General features: G+C 45.3%; 1 protein-coding gene across 2 annotated transcripts in view; it reads left to right on the top strand.

Moving 5' to 3' along the window:
* The window catches only part of ADD2 (adducin 2), a 145,690-nt gene that overhangs the window by 700 nt on the left and 123,682 nt on the right, over window positions 1-21,308 (top strand). The gene's annotated exons all lie outside the window — the stretch shown is intronic.

Genomic DNA, 21,308 nt, shown 5'->3' on the forward strand with positions numbered 1-21,308 from the left:
CCGGCGCGGCGGTGGTTGCGGGCGGCAAGCCCCGCGGCAGGGGCAGCAGAGCAGGTGCAGCGTTGGTAGCCGCCCGCGTTTGGATGCCGGCAACTGGCACGTGCGCGGGCCCCGTGGGTTTGGATATTTATACAACTTTGGAGGGAAAAAAGGCCAGTGTTTCCGATAAGATGTTGCGAGTCAGCTCATCCCTTAGCTTCCATCGTTCCTCCTATCTCTTTTCCTGCCGCCCCTCCGTTCTCCTCCTGCACCCCGGAAGCAGGCCGCCCTGGGTCCCGGAGGCCGGAGACGGCGTCTGCTTGTTTTGAAATCGTGACCGCAGCCTACCTGGTGTTGGGGGAAGGGAAGGAGGGGCGGAGTGCTTTCGGATGCCGATCAGGCGCTCGGGTCTGGCCTATTGTCTTGCCTTTTCTCCTCCCTTTTCTCATCCCTAATCTCCATCCACTGCCAAAAAAAATTAAAACAAATTAATTTAATTTTAAAAAGCAAGCCCCAGCCTACACCCTATCAAATTCTCTTTAAGATCGTCATTTATCTATGACACACGATTATTACCCATCTGTTTCTTTACGCCCACTCTTCCCTCCTCTTGCAGTTCTCTCAGAGTCCACGGACTCCAATGAGGCTTAGAAATAAGAGCGAGTGAATCTCAGGTTCCTAAATGGACACTAGGTGCCTTCTGACCCACCCCAAGGGTGGGGGCAGTGTTCTGGGCTCCTGGCAGGAGCAAAGGTGTTGGAGAGGGTGCCCCCAACTCCTGTCATAGGCAGTCTGTGGGTCTTGTTTGGATCCCTGAGATATTTAACCCCCTCCCTAGGGGTGCTCCCGTTAATGTGATTTGAGTCATGTCTTATTTTAAGGAAAACATTGCTGGTCAACATTGAAGGTGAAAGTGCTTTAAATGAGTATGACCAGAGAAGATAGCTATGAAATTTCAGACTTGCAAATAACACATGACTAATGTATGTGAGAGATTTCCAAAGGGGTGTAGACCGTTCCATATTTTTACTATGTAATGTTCTGCCTTTATTCTGTTCAGCCTTCAGACTTTCACCAGTGCCCATAGACCAGGCTATTGGCCAGTCCCACTCCACCCTTCTCCGCAAGTAAAAGCAAACTTTCCATTATTAGTGGCCATCGGTACAGTCTGAAAACCACTAAAAATAGGTATCTTTTTAAAATCCAGAGCTCATAACAGTTTCATAGCAAGCCTGATGTCCTTTTTTATCTACCAAATTACCTACTCCTATTAGAAATGTTCTTGTCGTGTACCCAGTACGCAACAATACCTGAAATGACACACCACCTGTGGTTTCGCTTGGACTGCATTTGTCTGAAATTTTAGCATAGTGCAGGAAGTGGTGAGCCTCAATCATTCTTAAGGTTTACGGATGATCTAATGTATTTGTTGGCCCAGGATTTAGAGTTAAGAAATTAAATATATCTGAAAAGACTTCGGTAAATATATCTATCACCTGTCTTGTTCCACAAGGGATGTAAGACAGTGAGCAGGGATTCATGAGATACAACAAGGCTATAACTCAGAAGTAGATGGGAAGGGCCAGCAGATAGTGTAGTGGTTAAGATTCTGGACTCTCACATGGTTGACCTCAGTTCGAGTCCTGGACCCAGAGAATTGAAACTCACACCTGGCGCATGCACGTGCATGCCCAAAATACTGAGGAAAAGGGGTTGTGGCATGGCCATCCCCCCAGGGAGAGGGTGTTTTCTCTCTTTCTGTCTTTTTGTCTCTCTTTCTCTCTCTCTCTCTCCACTGAGGGCTCACACCCTATTGTAAAAATCACTCTCAAATAAACAAAAAAGAGAAATAGATGGAAAAGAAAAAGGCAATGCAGGGTAGACACAGCAAATGGTATGTAGAAGAGGCTGCCCAAAAACTCGAGTGTGAGACTCTCTACACTGGCTGTAAGCAGGAAACAAATCCAGCTCTCAACTTCCCAGCAGCTCATGGAAGAAGCAAACTGACCAGCCCATGGCTCCTATGCTTCCTCTATTTGTTAAGTGCTTCATTCACTTGTTCTCTCAACATTCAGTGAGGGCCTACTATGTGCGAGGTCCTAGTACCCTTATGGGGTACTAGGACAAAGTACCCCTGAAGCTATCTGCTTCAGGCACTGTCTCTGCTCTGATGTCCCTGAAGGACAAACGAAGAAATGGACATTCACCAAGGGATGTTCCCAGTGAGCTTCCACACTGTTGGTGGGAATGTCAACTAGAACAGGCACGATGGAAAACAGGATGGAGATTCCTCAGACAACTAATAATAGAACAACCACATGATCCAGCAATCCCTCTACTAGGCATACACCCAAAGGAAAGGAAACCGGAATGCCCAGAGATGTCTGCCCTTCAGTGTTACCGCAGGCCTGTTTACAGTGACTGACATATGGAAGCAACCAAAGTGCCCATCACCAGATGAATAGATGATATGCATGCATCACTAGATGTCTGTGCCTGGCTATCTGTAGAAATAATGGAATACTATTCAGCCATTAAAAAGATTGAAATCCTGTCATTTGTGGCAACACTGATGACATTATGTTAAGTGAAATAACCCAGGCACAAAAAGAAAAAAAATGCATCAATTCACCCATCTGTGGTAACTAAAGGAGCTGACCTTAGCCCGGCCTTGTGGCTTAGGCAGTAGGGCACCACTGAGTGAGGCTGGGGCCACAGAGGAGGCCCAAGCTGAGATCAAAGACCAACTTGAACCAGAACCGGCCGGACATAGTAGTATGTATTTGTAATCCTAGCTAACTGAAGGGCTGAGGCAAAGAATTGCAACAGCTAGACCCTGTCAAAAAATACCTCGCTCTGGGCCAGCAGGTGGCATAGTGATTAAGGCTCTGTCATCCCACATGGCCTATCACAGTTTGAGTCCTAGATCTGGCAGCTTGAAAATCATGCCAGACGCATGTGTGTATGTGTTCAAAATCCCAGGAGAAGGGATTTCTGTATGGCCAACTCCCCTAAGGGGTGATCTCTCACTTTCCCTCTCTCTGTCTCTTTCTCTGGTGAGCACACATGCCCTATGTCAAAAACCTTAAACAAACAAACAAACAAATACCTTATCTCTCTCTTTTCCTCCCTATCTTCTTCTCTTTCTCTCTCTCAAAATAAATAAATAAATAAAAAGCTATGAACTTTAGAAGCAGAGAGTAGAATAGTGATTATTAGAGGCGGGGGGATAGGGTAGAGTGATGTTGGTTAATAGATACAAAATGAGATAAGAGGAATGCATTAAAGCTGTCTGTAGGGTTCTGCATATATAATTACCCTGAGTTGATCATTCCACATTGTATCCATGTACTGAAAAGACACAGTGTACCCCATACAAATGTACAATTATGTATCAATTAAAAACAAATCTCCCAAAGCAACATATGTTTAAAAATTATGATAAGAGTTCTGTCAGGAAAACACCAAACATGTCCAGAACATAAAAACCTCAAATAAAAACTTAAGAGACGTGCAACAATTCTTGATTCTAAGACTAGAAAGGAACTTTTCCCAAATAAGCGATAATGTCAGCAATGATGTCCTCAGTCACCTCCTTGTCAGACACAGGATGAGTTTCATGGGGTTGTTCCTTACAGCGTCCCTCAGTGTGAGCTCAAATTACACTGCGGGGTTCTGAGAACCCTGGGGTTCTGTGCATTTCGAGGTTCTGTGTGTATTCTCTAAAATCAGTGGTTTTATTCCAGCAATAATCTTAAATAATTAATAACAAAAGTATGTTCTGGTTCATAGCAAGACCCAAACCAAGGCCGGGGCCTTTACCTCTGTCTTCCCATTTCCTCCCGGGGCAGGCCTGGCAGGTCAGGCCACAGGATGGACGAAGGGGAGGAAAGTTCCAGTAGAGTTCGAATGGTGGGGGGAGGTGGGCTCTCTTACACAGGCTTGACTAACTCAGAGCAGCACCTGACAACTGCTGCTGTCTCGGCAAGGAATGAAGCTCTCAAGCCAGTTCTACCTTCTCATGGACAAGTCGTAGCCAGATATTAGCCACAAGTAGGGTAGTAAAAATCCAGTGGAAAAGTTGCTGTCGTTTTAGCAGTAAGTGGATTCTATTTCCAATTAATGCAGACTTAGTAACTCCCCAAGTACCTTACATCTGAGGTGCGAAGACAGGTGAGTTTGGGTAATGGTTAAGTGGAGCCAGACTTTCTGACTTCGAATCCCATTTTTCTGCTTACCAGTTGTGGGACTTTGGGCAAGTTACTCCTCTGCTCCTCAGTTTCCTCTTTTAATATGTGGGAGTAAATAGGTAGTATTGATTTTGTAGTGCTGTTACAAGGGTCTGTAAGTTATTTCCTGTAAAAGACTTGGAGCATATAATGAGGTTACATAAACGCTAGTAATCATGCTGTTTTTACTAGTATGAATTGACACCCCGTTCATACTCACGTAGGTACTTTAGGACTACAGTGCTCGTAGACATTCCAATTGTGATGTCTGATTATCTTCAAGTAGCAAACCCATCGTTGAGATGATTGGTCTTGTTTTTCACAGCATGCTTTGTGTATTGTTGAGGTCAAATTCAGAAAATGATCACAGGTAGAAAACAAACGTGAAACTGCATCTTTCTGTTGTGAAACCTAAAATAGTGTTTTAGTTTCAGCAAGGCGTTACTTGTTGAGGTACATTAATTTCATTAATTTGACATTTTAAAGTTTGACAGTTATGAGCCAGCTGGTGGCATGGTAATTAGGACAGCTAGCTCCCACATGGTTGACTATGTGTTTTGAGTCCCAGACCCAGAGGTTTGAGAACCATGCTGGGTGCATGTGCACGTGTGCCCAAAATCCTAAGCGTAGGATGGAGGAGAGGGGATGGTGATGTGGCCATCTTCTCTGGGAGCCGGAGTGCTTTCTCACTTTCCGTCTTTCTGTCTCTGTCTCCCTCTGGGAGCACACATGCTTTATATCAAATTTTTTAAAAAGTAAAGTTCGATACTTCTGTTTATTTGTACATTTGTTTTGTCACTTTAGTACTATAAAAGCTACAAAGCATAAGTGTTTAGAACTGGTCTTTATGAATATACTTTTTTTTTTTTTTTTTTTGCTATAGGGCATATGTGTTTGCTGGGGAGAAAGAGAGGGAGGGAAAGTACAAAGTATATCCCGTCAGAGGGGATGTGGCCACATCACAATCTCTTCTGCTCTGTTCTCTCAGGATTCTGGGCATGCGGGTACATGATGCATTTGGAGTGTTTTCAAGCCACTGGTTCCAGGATTCGAACTGTGCAATTGGCCATAAGGGATCCAGCTGCCTTAACCTCCATGCCACCTGCTGGCCCAATGAATATACATATTTAAGTTAATAAAAATGGCCTGGGTGAAATGTGGAGTTCATGAGAATTTTTTTCCTTCCGAAGGAATTTTAATCTAGTTAAAACATTTTGAATTGTTCCCAGGGACATACCCAAACTTCTCAGAATAGAATTTTGAATGTCTAGAAAGGAGATTATGGTCCCCAGATTCAACTTCATATAACTTTGGTTTCTGAAGTTTTAGCCTGAAAAAATTTTAAAGCAAGAATAGTAAAAACTCTCTGTCTTCCACCACCACCATCAAATTCCCCAAACTTAAAGACCATCCATGGAATGGCAACCTTCTCTCAAAGATTCATCTGGGGCTATCTTCCAAATGATTATAGATCGATCTATCTATCTATCTATCTATCTATCTATCTATCTATCTATCTATCTATTTTATATATTTATGTATATCTATAATATAGATATATAGTAATATATGTATGTGTGTGTGTATTTACTCATGTATAAAGAGATATATACACACACACACACACAATCATGCACTGCTTAAGAAGGTTTTGGTTGGGACCAGCAGTTAGCGTAATGGCTATGTCGCTGGACTCCCACGTAGTCGACCGCAGTTCACGTCCCGGACCCGGTGGCTTAAAACTCATGCCGGGCATGCGTGCGTGCATGCCCAAGATCCTGAGAGGAGAATGGAGAAGGGATTGCAGCGTGACCAACCCCCTGGGGGTGATTTCTCGCTTTCTGTCTCTCTGTCTCTCTCTGTTTGTCTGGTGAGCGCATGTGCTCTATAGCAAACCTCTCAAAAAAAAAAAAAAAAAAAAAAAAAAAAAAAGGTTTGGGTCAACAACAGACCAAGTACCCTACGAGGGTCCCATAGGAGCACTATGCTATGTGGGAGTCTACACCATGCAGACGAGGTGTGTGGCAGCCTGCACTACCCAGATTCGTGTAAGTACATTTTGGTGTTCACATGATGGTGAAATTGCCTAATGATGCCGTTCTGAGGATGTACCCCATCGTTCAGCAGCACGACCGTATGCACACACACACGTACACACACTGTAGTGTTTGATGCTGTATTACTTAGGGCCCAGAATGCCCAAGACTGACGGATGGACTGGGTTGCAGGACTTTCAGTGCCTGGCCAACAGGGGTGGTTGATCATCCTGCCCAGTACTAACGCTTGTGACTGTTGACTCTCCACTGTGGGATGAACCTGTTTTTATTCCCAAACCCTCTTTGTCTCATTGTATGTTTTGTTTAGTCTTAAATTTTACCGTGTGATAGTAAATCTGAGATCTTGCTGTCTTCCTGTTTTCATGTCCCTGGCATGGTGTTCATTCTTTTTCTTTTTAGATGTTCTTTTCCTATGTCATTTTGATTTTTTCCTGACATTATTTTTCCTATAGGGCATGTGTGTTCACTGGTCACTGGAGACAGAGACAGAAAAAGAGAGGGGAAGAGAGAAATCACCCCCTAGAGGGGATGGGCACGCTGCAGTCCCTTCTCCATTCTCCTCTCAGGATTTTGGGCATACACAGACGTGCCTGGCATATTTTTCACAGTGCTAGTCTGGGACTCCAGCTGTGCAGTCGGCCATGTGGGATCTAGCTGCCTTAACTTCCACCCATCTGCTGGCCCTGTCTGCATTTTAAAGATAACTGGATTTTCAGGCCAAATCTGTGCTTATTATAAGTGATATAGTTGGTCTTCTAAGATTTTATTTTATATTTTGGGATATAATTCTAATATTTCTCACCCCCCTTTAAAAATTTAGATATAGAGGGGCAAGCAGGTGGAGTGGTAGTTAAGGGTTTAGATTCCCACATGGCCAACCAGGGTTCAAGTCCCAGACTTCGCAGCTTGAAAATCATGCCAGGTGCATGTACGTGTGTGGGAGGCGATTTCTCATTTTCCCTCTCACTGTCTCTCTCTGCCTCTCTCTGGCGAGCAAATGCTCCCTATGGCAAAAACCGATACTTTTTTTTTTTTTAATTTAAAGATAGCATAAGATTTCTTTGTTCTTAAAATGAAGGTGAGTTATCTGTGTTTTCTACTGTTCTCATTAACAGTGAAAAGCTTAGTTCTAGGTATATGCTCTCTCAATAATGAGATTTTACATACTTTAACTTCTTTCCTGTCTCCCTCCTTCGCCATTTAATGTCACTTAAAACATCTTGGGTTTTAGACCCGGATTATTAACTTTATTTTTAAAAAAATAATAGTTCATGCTTTTGCTTTCTAGAATTATTTTTGACATTTATATGTTTTATAACTGTATTAGCAGTTGTTATTTTGACTGTGTTTTTTATAGACTACAGGGCTCCAACTTTTTTCTTATACTCAATCTTTATTTCTACTTCTCTCTCTCTCTCTCTCTTTTTCTTTTGCCCATTAAGGCATTTTATTTGTCTGTGTGTATTACATCCCTAGAAGGATCCTAGGCGTTGCCCTCCTGTTCGTTTCCCTCGTGCTTCTTTGTGGCCCACGATGCCAGCTGAGGTTGCTGGTTCAATGACACCACGCTGACAGGATGGGAGCCATTTCTCTAGATCTTTCTGCGGCTGGTCAGGGCACACTTGTTTAACGTGCTGGTCAGGTTCACAGTAGTCATTCCGCTCTGGGTCCTAGAGGATGTCAAGTTCGCCACAATAGCCATGCTTCATCATCATAGCTAGAAACCGGACATGACTCTGGAGCACGGCCTAATAAGAACCTGGCGTTTGCCTCTCTTTTCGGCATTGTTGGTGCTCTTGAGAGCATCAGCCAGGACATTCATGCACACCATTGTGACGGCGTGGAAGATGGTGGGAAGAGGGCCGGCAGGTGGTGTGTGGTTAAGGTGCTGGACTCCCCTCATGGCTGATCAGGATTCGTGTCCCAGACCTGGCAGCTTGCTTTCTCTCTCCCTGGTGAGTGCACATGCCCTGTAGCAAATATAAAATAATAATACTAATGATATGTAAAATTAAATAATTCTGAAAAAGAAAAGATGGCAGAAAAGGTTTCTACTCTATTTTTAAAAAAGAATTATTTAATTTTGTTTACTATTATTCTTTTTTAATTTGTCCAGAGAGAGAGAGAAAGAGAAAATGAGAAAGCAAGCTACCAGATTCAGGACTCAAACTGTGATCGGCCATTGGGAGTCCAGCGCCTTAACCACCATGCCATCTGCCGGCTCCTCTACTTATTTCTTAATGAGTTGGACTTCTCCTTTTTTTTTTTTTTTTCTTTCAGTAAATGTAATATATCCTGTTTGTTCTTGCTTACTTTAGAACTTCTTTATGTTGCCCCAACACACCAACACACTCCTTTTAGGGCTTACAATTCTTCATCAACATCTGTTTACCTAAAAACTCTACAAAAATTTTTCTTGCCTTCTGGTGTTTTGGATTATAGAAGATAAGTTTGTTAACAGCATCAATGAAATAACTATAAAAGTCTGTGAAAAGTTTCAATTATTTTCCTTTGCAGTGACTACTAAAACAAACTTGGGGCCAGCAGGTGGTGATTGAGGCACTGGACTCCCACATGGCCAACTGCAGTTCGAGTCCCGGGTTTGGTGGCTTGCTTTTTCACTTTCCATCTCTCTCTCTGGTGAGCACATCTGCCCCTTAGCAAATTAAAAACTAATAATGAATGAAATGAAATAAATAGCTCTTTAAAAAATAGAAAATGTAACACACATTTAAAAGTGTGTGAGACACATGTACAGCTGAGCAACATGAGAAGGTGAGTGTCCACATGACCGCTGTGTGTGTCAAGAAGCAGGGCATTGTCAGCTCCCAGAGCTCTGTGCACCTTCCAGCCATACCCTCCTCTTCCCTCCGGGAGAGAACTCCTACCTTTCTTATATGATAGTCATTTACTCACTTTCTTTATACTTTTCTCATCTAAATTTGCATCCCGCAAACAAAACAGATCAGACTGGCTTCTTTTCAACTTTCCACAATTGGCGTTGTACCATTTGTGTCTTACTCAACATCATGACTAGAACATCTCCCTGAGGGCTCCTTGGATGCTTTGAACATTTTATTAAATTCATCCCAAGAGTGTCTTGAGCCCCTGCTCTGCTGCTGCCCTGAACTCACTTTGTCTGGCTGTTGGGAAATACGGCACAGCCGAGGAGGAAGAGTCAGTGGTAGACAAGGTGAGTCTGAGGGAGAGCTGGCTGGTAGGGAGGCAGATGCGTGGGTCTGGGCTGAGACTTGGCAGGGAGATCTGGGCTAGAGATGCAGGGTCAGATGCGCATAGATGAAAACGAGATGGAGCATGGGCCTACATGTTTACCTTCCCTCTCTTTCAAATGACCAAAGAAAAATACAATCAGGAAAACAGTTTTATTTTCGTTTAACAGAACAGGGGGAGAGGGGAGCACAAACAATGGACCTAGATTTTTTTTTTTTTTTGAGAGGGTTTTGCTATAGGGCACATGCGCTTGCCAGAGAGACAGAGAGAGACAGAGAGACAGAAAGCCAGAAATCTCCCCCCAGGATGGCCACCCTGCAATCCCTTCTCCTCCATTCTCCTCTCGGGATCTTGGGCACGCACGCACACGTGCCCGTGTGAGTTTAAGCCACTGGGTCCAGGACTTGAACTGTGGTCAACTACATGAGAATCCAGTGACATAGCCATTACGCCAACTGCTAGATTTTTTTTTTTTTAAAGAGAGATTTTGTTACAGGGTGTATGCGCTCACCAGAGAGAGATGAGAGACAGAAAGTGAGAAATCACCCTCCAGGGGGAATGCTGTGCCACAGTCCCTTCTTCTCCATTCTCTTTTCGGGACTTTGGGTGTGCATACGCTCGCTCCTGGAGTGAGTTTCAAGCTGCTGGATCTGGAACTCGAACCACGTCGACTGCATGGGAGTCCTGCAGCCTAACCATTACACCAGCTGCTGACCCCAGGGTCTAGATTCTTTAAGGACCTTGTAGAAGATGTGGTACAGCTGGCGCTGGCCCGTCAGTCAGCCCATGATTCCACAAGGAAGAAGCAGGATGTCCTCCCAGCTGAGTCTTAGAATAATCTTCAGTGGGCAACGGTTGGGGGCAAAGGGCTCTAGGAAGCGCATCAGTGCTTCCACCTTGAGTGGTGACACCCTCCCCCCCCATCTTGACATGTGCTGAAGGAGTTCCAGGTAAAGTGGGACTTTAACATATCCAGCTTCAAACAAAGTCAATTCTGATCACCAGGACAGATGTGGCTAAAAATAAAGATACAACCCAGCCGTGGTCGTGTGCACTGGACGCTGCTGCTCAGCAGGCAGAAGCCCTGCGGGAGGCCCAAGGTTGATTCCCAGCTCACCCCGAAGAGCTAGGCTTGGTGGGATGTGCTGTGGTCCCAGATACTCAGGAGGCCGAGGCAGGAGGATCATGACACAGTGAGCCTCTGTCTTAAAGATCCATAAAATAAAAATAAAGATTCCTAAGTACCTAATGAGGTGCTGCGTGACCTATCCTTAAATACCCCTGACCCAGGGCCCCACCCCACAAGGCCTCAGGGCAGGACTTGGAAGCCAGCGAGCTCAGGGTGGGGTTGCTCAGAAACAAATTCCGCTGCTCCACCTGGTAACTGGAACCGGAGTGGCTGGAGAAAATGCCCCAGGCCAAGCAGCAAATCTGGCTGCTATCAGCGGCAGCTCTAAGGATTATTTGACACCCTTCACCCCATTCCCATCCCCGCAGAGAGAGTCGATGGGACCAGGCGTGGGCCTGTGAGGAGTTGGAGTCTCTGGCCTGGCAGTTACAGCAGGTCATGTGCAAATGGGAGAATGGTCTGGATGAGAAGACAAAAACAAAACAAAACAAACCCTCAAAAACAGACATGAAGGAAGTCGTGGATCTTCTCCCACTCCCTTGGCTGCCGATCTAGAAAGGGGGCGCTCAGGGCTCCAGCAGCCCTAGCAGCTTCCACAAGACCCGGCCAGACTTGGGTTCCACGCAGACGGATGGCAGCCTGGGCCAGTTTGCTCGGGTTCTGTTCCATACGGCCACACTGTGCCTGGCTGGAACCCAGGGTCACGCCAGAGCCCACCCCCCTTTCTCTTCCCTACTTCTAGCCTGATCTTCCATGGTCTGAAACAAAAACCTAGTCTTATCATTCTTCCTACCCTCGGGATAAAGCCCCACATCCTCCCCTCGCCCTGCGTTTCCTCTTCTCTCTTCACACCCTCCCTCCCAGGAAGGCTGGACTACTGCGTCTTTCTGAACAAGGCTTCCCTGGCCTCCACCCCATCAGCCTCGGCACCTTTCATGAGCTCTTCCTCCTCATAAATCCTCCTCCACTTTTGGTCGAGCAAGTTTTACAAAGCCAGTAAAGTAGGGGCCAGGTGTTGGTGCAGCAGTAAAACGCGACACTCAGTGAGGTTGACCCCCACAGGATCATGCCCGCCTTCACCTCCAGACCTCCCTGGGTGCCACGCATGCCCATGCCCACAATCCGGAGCTGGCTAAGGCCTGGCGTGGATCACGGTATCAAGACCCGATTGGGGGAACTGTCTCTCTGCCTCTTTTTCTATCTCACGCATGGGAGGAATAAGTTTTTTTTTTTTTTAAGGGAAGCCAACAAGGGAGGCAAGCTTTCAGCACGCGTAATTAGGATAAAAAGGAACGAGAAACCCACAATGCTGGAAATGACATACGGAACAAAGGGGAAGAGAGAGCTGAAATCACAGGAACGTTATGCGTGATTACGTCCTAACGGCCGTGCAAATCTCCATGTCATGGACAGTCCTCGCGGAATATAGGCACTACCAGTATTTACTCAAGAACTAGAATGTCATGTTCCTGGCTGGGAAGAAGCGACGTGGATCCCTCACAGTTCCTGCCGTGTGGATGGCAGCCTTCCTGGGAACCAGAAGGGAGCCCACCTCGTTCCTATTTTTACATTCCTCTGGTACTTTTCTGTGCAATTTTAAAGGGTAGTTAAATGCGGGGGAAAAATTTTTTTTTTTTTTTAAGGGAAGCCAACAAGGTAGGCAAGCTTTCAGCACGCGTAATTAGGATAAAAAGGAACGAGAAACCCACAATGCTGGAAATGACATACGGAACAAAGGGGAAGAGAGAGCTGAAATCACAGGAACGTTATGCGTGATTACGTCCTAACGGCCGTGCAAATCTCCATGTCATGGACAGTCCTCGCGGAATATAGGCACTACCAGTATTTACTCAAGAACTAGAATGTCATGTTCCTGGCTGGGAAGAAGCGACGTGGATCCCTCACAGTTCCTGCCGTGTGGATGGCAGCCTTCCTGGGAACCAGAAGGGAGCCCACCTCGTTCCTATTTTTACATTCCTCTGGTACTTTTCTGTGCAATTTTAAAGGGTAGTTAAATGCTTGTGCTCAACTGTGAATCATTTTACTGAAGGGAAAATCAATACGAGTGCATTTGAATGTCATTTATAAATCGTGTTTCTCAAAGAACAAATAGAATTATTAAACTTCGAATTGCACGAGGACTTTATGAAGACAGAATTGCATTGAACGATGGACATAATTTTCCATCTATTTTAGTACCAAGTATGAATTTCAGCTCATGTTCCTTCTTCACTCGGCGTGAAGCTCCCTGAAAGAATCTCTTGACTTTTACTTTAAAAAAAAAAAAAAAATTATGGTGAAAAGACACAGGACAAGTGAGGGCGGACTCAGTTCCTTCCTCCTTCACATGTATCAGACGGCAGCACATCCACGCTGATTATCCCGGCTTCCCTTTATTTAGAATGATGCTCCTTCCCTCCTAACTCCACACTGCTCCTAGACCTTCCCAGCACCCTCCTCTGTGTCCTAAATTAGCTACATCTGTTACCATAGTTATCCGTGTCCAGCTTACCCGTGCCACGCCTGTTCCTACTGTCTGCGCATGTCTGCCTCTCTTATTTCATAAAACATACCCTCTTTTTCTTTTCCTGCCCCCTCAATATTTCATTTTTAAGGCAGTGCGTGTACATAGTGAATAAATTAGGACTGAAGGGCTTCTAACAAAAAGCAACCGTCCTCGCCCCACCTCGCCTCCTTCATCCACAGGCAAACCACTTTTAACTGTATTTTGTGTCCTGCTAGGGTTCGCTCTGCATCTCACAATGGTGCGCATGTACTGCTGTCTTTGAATTCATCAGCTGCCATCCTCATCCGGTGCCTCTCTGCCGTGGAAGTAAGGCCGTAGCTTACTCACGCCTGCCTCCATCTTCTCACCTCCTTTCTCTCGCTCATCCTGCGACTCTGAATATATTATTAAAGGCAGATTTCTCAGCCTACTGACTGTGGCTAATTGTGTCCTGGACTACTCGGTCAGATGAGGCTCCTACCACCCCCTCATCTTGCATGCTTCCTCCTTCCCCTTTGTTGCGCCCTTAGTTTTGCGTTTTCAGTTGATGACAGAGTCGTCCCGTCCCCCAGCCATGGTTGGTTTCTGTGATTGGTCTAGGAGGTGATTCAGAATGTGCTCATTATCCGATTGCGCTGTGATTGTTCCCTGCACATGAAGTGCATGCTAGGATTTCATATCCTTCTCAGGGCGCCAATGTCTCGGCTTTTGGGCCACCAAGTGTAAAATGTTCCCAGGGTGGGGTTCACATGAATTCTGTTCTCTGGGGCCCGCCAAGAATGGCTTGCTCTAGGACTTACTCTGGGGCACCAGCACCTCTGGAGCTGCTTCAGCTCTCCCTGCGGTGTATGTCGTTTCTCTAGGCCCGGCCACCACCTGGCTAAGGTCTCTTGGGAGGCCCAGGTTTGGGTCTCGGCTGGATGAGATAGTGTGCACCTGTGTCCCTAGCTGTCTGGGAGGCTGGGGCAGGAAGGATCACAGCATGGCGAGACCTTGCCCAAAATACCTGTCTTAGCCCAGCCCGGTGGCACCGTCCGTAGCATACTGAGCTGCAGTGCTGGCAGCCACATGGCTGATGCTGGTTCCGATCCCTGGCCTGGTCCACCTGAAACGTGCTGGGTGCATGCATGCAGGCCCAAGTTGGGAGGCTGGGGTGGAGAGCTGGCGTGATGAGATCCTGTCAGGATGCTTCTGTCTCCGTTTCTCTCTGTCTTATGTGCATATACTCTCTGTCAGAAAACTAAAAACTAAACAAGCAACTCTCTCTCTAAAAAAAGTAAAGACCTATCCAGTGATTGAAGTTGACAGTTCAAAAACAGTATTACGTGGATGCTTTTTTTACCTTTAATTGTCAGAGAGTGTGTGTTCTCACCAGAGAGAAAGCAATGCCCCCCCCCCCCATATGGTGATGCTGCAATCCTTTTTCCTCCATGTTTTTCTCATCTAGTCAGCACTTTGGGCACACATGCACACGTGTCCAGTGTGATTTTCAGGCTGCTGGGGCTGCGATTCAAACTGCAGTTGGCCTTGTGGGATACAGCTCCTGGGTTATTGTCTGCTTTGACTTTGTCTTTGAGGGCTTATATAATTTTGTCCCTTATAATCAATTTAATAAGTTAAGGGGAGAGAAACACAGGATAGGTGGAATAAGGCCTCTATCTTGAATTAGAAACCTTGGGCATTCTTTTTGTAAAATATGTAGTAGAGCATGTATGCTTGAGAGAGAGAGAGAGAGAGAGGAACACCCTCCATGACCCTCCTGGTCATGCTGTAATCACCTTCCTCCAGTCCATGGGATTCCGGGCACCCACGTTCGTGCCTGGTGTGTTTCAGCTGATCAGGGTGGGGATTTGAACTGCGGTCAACATGTGGAATCCAGCTTCTCTTGAGCAGTGAATAACTACTGAGCTGTGGAGCAGGACAGGGCCATTAATTTTCTCTTTCTTTTTTTGTTTGTTTCTTCCTCCCTTCCTTTCTTCCTTCCCCCGTTCCTTCCTTTTTCTGTGAGAAGGTGCATGCACTTACCAGAGACAGAGAACGAGAGAGAGGGACAGGGAACAAGCAGCCCGTAAGGGAACATGGTCACACTGCGATCCCTTCTCCATTTCTCCATCCTTCCTTGATCTTGGACACACATGCACATGTGCTTGGTGTGTATTTCAAGCCTTTGCAGCCAGGTTCGAACTGTGTAGTCAGCCGTGTGGCATCCGGTTCTCTTAACCACTAGTTTAAGGGACCAGTCCCAGGAGCATTCATTTTTAATCAAGTCATACATGATAGTAGAACAAACCTTTTTTTTTTTTTGGAGATGTTTTCGCTATAGGGCGCGTGCACTTGCCAGCCAGACAGAGACATAGAGACAGAAAGCGAGAAATCACCCCCCCCCCAGGGGGGATGGTCACGCCGCAATCCCTTCTCTTCCATTCTCCTCTCAGGATCTTGGGCACGCACACACGCGCCCGGCGTGAGTTCTAAGCCACCGGGTCCGGGATGCAAACCACGGTCGACTACGTGGGAGTCCAGCGACATAGCCATTACGCTAACTGCTGGTTCCCGAACAAACCTTTATCATGGCCTGATTTAAATTTAAATCCTGGTGAAGTTTACTTTTTTGTTGTTGTTGTTATGAAAATACTTTCGAATAGCTGCAGTACCTATCAACTCAATTCCAGTGTCTTCTCCCACAGAGGATAGTCCAGAAACATTGAAATGGTCTTCTGCTCTGTTATTGACTTTTAGTTAACTCAGAATTCTAACAAGCACAGTTATATCTCCTCAGAGACACAGGAAAGTAGAAGTGACCTATTAGAAAGAAGAGTTTGATTAATAGTCTAAAAAAGGATTAGGACGAAAATGAGAATTAAGAGGAGGTGAAAACTCATGGGATCCTGGGTAACAGTTATTGCCCAAGAGCTTTGGAAGGTCATGGGTCAGAGCTGCCAATACTTGATTAAGATCTGGAAAGTGAGAAAGTAACAGAGAAAGGAAGTGGACTAACGGGACGGATTCTCACAGAGAGAGGGGCTGCTGGCTTTTCTCAACTGGATGAAAATGGGATTCATGGGTGCCAAAGGCTCTTTGTTCAAACAGTAAAGTGCTCAAATGATAGTTTCTTCTGTTTCTAACTCTTTGGAAATTATTGCATGCTTCAATTTGCAACCATAGCAATGATTATTAGACTGAAAACAATTTTGAGGATGCTGTTATATATTTTAACTCTATTAAAGTTCAAGGTGGGTCGGCAGGTGGCATGGTGGTTGAGGTTGCTGGATTCTCACATGGCCGACTGCAGTTCAAGTCCTGGACCTGGTGGCTTACTTTCTCGCTTTCCTTTCTCCCTCTCTGTCTGGTCAAATTTAGATAATAATAATAACAAATGGAATTAATTAAATAATTCTTAAAATGAAAAAAAAAATAAAGTTAAAGGCTGAAAAACTGTCCGTTCTGAAACTTGCACATGTTAGTTCTGAACTGATAATATATTAAGATTAAGGATATCAGATGATTTTTAAAAATGTCCTCTTAGAAAGGCTATTATAGGGGTCGGCCATTGGTGTGATAGTTAAGGCAGCTAGCTCCATCTCACATGGCAGGCTGCACTGTTCGGGTCTTGAATCTGTCAGTTTGAAAAACACATGAGGCATGTGTACATGTGTGTCCAAAATCCTTAGAGGAGAATGGAGGAGAAGGGATTGCAATGTGGCTATCCTCCCCGTGGAGGATGTTTTCTCACTTCCCTTATGCTTTGTCTCTCTCTGGTGTATGCATACTCGCTATAGCAAATTAAAAACAAATTAAGCCTATTATATTTATGAATGAAACAGTATGGTGTCTAGAATTTGTGTTAAAATAGTCCTTTGGGGGCCGGCAGATGGGGTAGCAGTTATGTTGCTGGACTCCCACGTGGCTGACCATGGTTTGAGTCCTGGCCCCAGTACCCTGAATATCATGCAGGGTGCATGTGCATGTGTGCCAAGATCCTGGGAGGAGAATGGAGGAGAAGGGATTGCGGCATGGCCATCCCCAACGAGGGATGATTTCTCACTAAAGCTCTCACTGTCTCTGCTCTCTCTCCAGCGAGCACATACAATGACCCTAAGGCAAAAACCTCTTTTAAAAAAATCCAATTTTTTTTTTTTTAATGGAGAGATGAGTGGAGTTAGAGGCGTATTAAGACAGACCACGAGCTGTTAATTGCCGAGGTTGAGTATAATCTGTCAGCTAAGCTGGCTCACTTCTGAGAGCGAGCGGAAGTGCTGTTAGTAATTACACCGCAAAAGAGGCAGAACCTGGACTCCTCTGGGAACATGGCCATCAACTCTGAAGCCAGGTGATGGGTATTTGGCATTCATGATAATCTGCTCTTTAAATTTGTGTATTTTCAAATTTTTTTTGTATTCAAAAAATGTATACTCTGGGAATCAGCAGTTAGCGTAATGGCTATGTCGCTGGACTCCCACGTAGTCGACCGTGGTTCGTGTCCCGGACCCGGTGGCTTAAAACTCACGCTGGGCGCTTGTGCGTGCGTGCCCAAGATCCCGAGAGGAGAATGGAGGAGAAGGGATTGCGGCGTGACCATCCCCCCTGGGGGGTGATTTCTCGCTTTCTGTCTCTATGTCTCTCTCTGTCTGTCTGGCGAGCGCACGCGCCCTACAGTGAAAATCTCTCAAAAAAAAATGTATACTCTCCTTTGCTGTTGGCTGTTGTGTTGATACCAGAGCTCCCCATCTTGAACCGTGATATTAAACACTCATTCATTTGAAACATACAATGGAAATGGCTAGAGAATATTGTCAAAGGATAAATCCGTTAAGTTGATGTAGATCATTAAGACAAAAATCCACAGATTCTGCAACTGCAACACTCCAGAAGCAACTTAATTTAAGTCGACAGTGTTAGGAGGTGGCTCTGCAGTTTCTGCTTATGCAGAGGAGCCTGGTCCTTATTGCTGTGAATTGGGTCCACAGGGACCTTACAGATGGATGGATACTTCCCCAGAAAGACTAAGTCTACTGGGAAGAGAACAGGGCCAAGGAAGTGACCCTTCTATTTGCAAAGTAACTATGAATGCCCATCTGGAACTATCTTGGTGTCTCTCCTAGTTAAGAGCCTCTGTTATCTTTTTTTATTTTAGGTTTTTTGCCATAAGGTGAGAGAGGGAAAGTGAGAAATCACCTTCCAGGGGGGATGGCCACACCGCATTCCCTTCTCCTCCATCCTCCTGGGATCTGGGGCATTCAGGCACATGCACCTTGGATGATTTTCAAGCCACCAGGTCCAGGACTTGAACTGCAGTCAGCTATGTGGGATCCAGGGCCTTAACCACCATGCCACTTGCTGGCCCATTAGTTTTTTTTTTTTTTTTTAAGTCTATTAACTTATTCCATAAGAGAGAGAGAGAGAGACATTGAGAGACAGACAACCAGAAACGGGCACTCCCAACAGGGTCCTCACACCATGAGCAATTTATTCCATAAGAGAGAGAGAGACGTTGAGAGACAGACAAACAGAAACAGGCACTCCCAACAGGGTCCTCACACCATGAGCCGACTCCCCACGCCCTCACCCCACTCATCTTAGACAGCCCAGATCGAGGGCCTGTGTGCATCTTCCATGCTCATCCTCCATTACATTTTACCTGCTGAAAGATTCTTTCAAAGAATCTTTGAAATCAAAATCTCATCAGATTTTGAGAAAGGTTCTATCCCACTTGTAATTCCCACAATTCAGCTGTGACAAGGTTTAGTGTTTTTTGTTTTTTTTTTTCTTTTTTTTGGGTGGTGTTGGTGAGGCACTTGGAGAAGCCTGCAAGGCTAGGGTCTGCCCTTCAGGATGTCAGTCATTAGAATCATGACTGACATGTAGTCATGTAGTCGGAGAATTCTTATTATTTGAAAGAATTATTTTAGTTAACTTTATTTGTTTATTTAAATTTGACCAGAGAGGGACAGAGTGAGAGACAGAGGGAAAGTGAGAAAGCAAACCACCAGGTCCGGGACTCGAACCACAATTGGCCATGTGGCAGTCCAGTGCCCTTAACTATCATGCCATCTGCTGGCCCCATTATTATTATTATTTTTTAAAGAATTATTTTATTTACTGTGATTATTATTTTCCAGTTTGATCAGAGAGAGACAGAGAAGGAGAGAGAGGGAAAGTGAGAAAGCAAGCCACTATGTCCAGGACTTGAACCATGACTGGCCATGTGAGACTCCGGTGCCTTCAATCATCACACTACCTGCTGGCCCCTCGGAGAATTGTTTTGAACATTAGCCATTGTAATGGTGTAGAATAGTATGTCACTGTGGTTTTATTTGCATTTCCCTAATAATCAATGATGCTAAGCAACTTTTCATCTGCTTAAATTCCAGAAATACACTTCGTTCTAAGGTAAACAGGGGAGCCCATTTCTCTAATCTCAAAGGGGGAGCAGAAGCCCAGTGGGGGTGCTGGAATGAGGGGCTGCCCAAGAGGAGGTGATGTTCAGAAGGACGAAGTCAGGGGCTCGGGTATCTGAGCCCTCCCCCTGCACAGGCTGCCTCTGGATTTCTTCTCTGGAGGGTTTTGTGGCTTGTATAATGAAGGGTACCCCTTGGGGAGGAAAGGCGAGGGAGGGAGGGAGGGAGGGGGAAAGGGAGAGAGGAAAACAAGCAGTATGATTGATCTCATTTTTTTCTTTGTGTACTCCAAGTTCTAGTCTTTACATCTTTGTTTCAATAGCTGCTTCTTTAAAATAGATACATTTGGCCCATATACCAGCTCCATTTGTTAATTTTTTGTGGGGAAGGAAAAGGTAGGTTAAATAAAAGGTGTTGAAGAGAATGTATATTTACACTTGGTTGAAGTATATTGGCAAAAACTAATAATTTATCACAGTGGCAATTAAGTTTGCATGGTCAGACTCTGCACATCAGCCAGTCAGTTAGCAAGCATGTACCGAACACCCTCTGTGTGCAGCTACTGTTCCGATACAGGGGATGCTTCAGAGAACCAGGAGTTCACGCTCTAGTAAGGCGAGACGGAAGCTAAACACGCAAACAAGCAAGCAGTGCCAGGCACTGGGACCTGCTATGCAGAAGATACTTTCAGATCACGTGAGGGACAGTGACTGGAGGAGGTGGCTTTAGTCAGTGTGGCCAGGAAAGGCCCTGCTGGGTGATGGCATTGAACTGAGTTGGGTGGGCTGGTGGGATGGGGTGGGAGGTAGTGCTGGCCGGTTGTAGGCATTTTCATTATACCATTCAAGGGGTCATCATCAGCTGAGAATCGGGGTGGGGATGTGTGTGCAGGGGTTGGAGGGGGGGCGGGATTGAAGGAAATGATCCTCTTGAAAAGTCTACACCAGGGAAGGGCAGGTTGCCTAGCAATGTTGTGTACAGTATTCTCAATTGGACTGATCCGAGATGCATTTTATGTTGGGTAAATTCTCTTCACAAGTCAAATGATGTATAGCGATGGAATGTTTTATAAAAAGAATAAGAATAAGGAAGATAAAAATAGTAGAATTGAATTGTGGGGACTGGCAGATGGTGAAATGATTACGTCACTGGACTCCCACATTGTCAACTGTAGTTTGAGTCCTGGACCGAGTGACTTGAAACTGAAATCAGGCATGTGTGTATGTGTGGCCAAAATTCCAAGAGGAGAATGGAGGAGAAGAGATTGTGGTGTGGCCAGCCCTCCTTGGGGGTGATTTCTGGCTTTCTGTCTTTCTGTCTTTCTCTGTCTCTCCAGTGAGCTAACGCACCCTATAGCAAAAATCTCTCTTAAAAAAAAAAAAAAGGAATTGAATTGTGGGGGCCAGAAGGTGGTATAGTGGTTAAGACACTAGTTTCCCACATAGTGGACTGTGGTTAGAGTCCTGGAACTGGTGGCTTAAGACTCATGCTGGGGAACCAGCAGATAGCATAATGGTCACATTGCTGGACTCCTACATGGTTGACCATGGTTTGAGTCCTGGACCTAGGAACTTGAAATTCACATCAGGTACATGTGTGTGTATGCCCAAAAGCCCACAAGGAGAATGGAGAAGGGATTGTGATGTGGCCATCCCCTCCAGGGGGTGATTTCTTACTTTCTGTCTTTCTGTCTCTCCAGCGAGGGCATACACCCTATAGCAAAAATCTCCCTCTTTAAAAAAAAAAAAATTGGGGCCAGCGGATGGCGTAGTGGTTACA

The sequence above is a fragment of the Tupaia chinensis genome, unplaced genomic scaffold (genome assembly GCF_000334495.1).
Source record: "Tupaia chinensis unplaced genomic scaffold, TupChi_1.0 Scaffold000316_1, whole genome shotgun sequence".
Classification (NCBI taxonomy): domain Eukaryota; kingdom Metazoa; phylum Chordata; class Mammalia; order Scandentia; family Tupaiidae; genus Tupaia; species Tupaia belangeri.